We start from the raw sequence: 827 nt of genomic DNA on the forward strand, positions 1-827 counted from the left end.
CGAATCAAACATGCAACCATACCATCAATCTTCTCTTTCAACCTTTTTTTACTTTGCCTTTTGAATCTGGGCCGTGCTTTCTTTCTTTAACTTCAAGTTTGATTTTTTAGCCTTGATTTATAACAGAGCACCATTATCTTTAATTTCTTCATTTTTTTCAGATTGGTGCTTGTAACATAAGTGATTTCTTCAACATTCCTTGATGAAGCACAATTGTGGAAATGCTTTTTGTGATTTGCCCTTTTGATTTGATTGTCTTTTTGTTATAATTTTTTTGACCTTCTCTTCTTGCATGAAATTGGAAACCTCCTTTTTTATCTTTGATTTTGCCCTAGTTTTAGAATTTCTTTTTTCTTTCTTTAGAGAGTTCACGTATTGTGATGTGAAAGAAAAGAGAAGAGAGAGAAGAGAGAATTTTGGTTTCGATGGTATGAAGTGAATTGGTTCAAATAAAATGAAATTCAATTTTTTTAGTTAGCACCAAGAGAATAAGTTTAGATATGGACTACCGTTTGAGCTTGTTTATGTTCTTGGGCCAATTGCTTTCTTTCTTTTATTTGGTTAGAAGCTTGTTTTTTGTTTCTCATAAAAATTACTCGTGAAGTTAATAAGTAAATCTTGGGCCATGATTATGTGTGTGAGCCGGATGCTATTTGACTTGTGTCATTACTTTTTGTTTTAATTTAATTTATTTTTTACACACTAAAGTGTATGTTTTTAACCTACAATCATTTAATAATTTTATATTCTTTATTATTAATATCATTGTACGTGTAATCTTTATAAATTATGATAATCTTTTTTAAACATAATAATCTTTATAAATC

The sequence above is a fragment of the Arachis ipaensis genome, chromosome B09 (assembly GCF_000816755.2).
Source record: "Arachis ipaensis cultivar K30076 chromosome B09, Araip1.1, whole genome shotgun sequence".
Taxonomy (NCBI): Eukaryota; Viridiplantae; Streptophyta; class Magnoliopsida; order Fabales; family Fabaceae; genus Arachis; species Arachis ipaensis.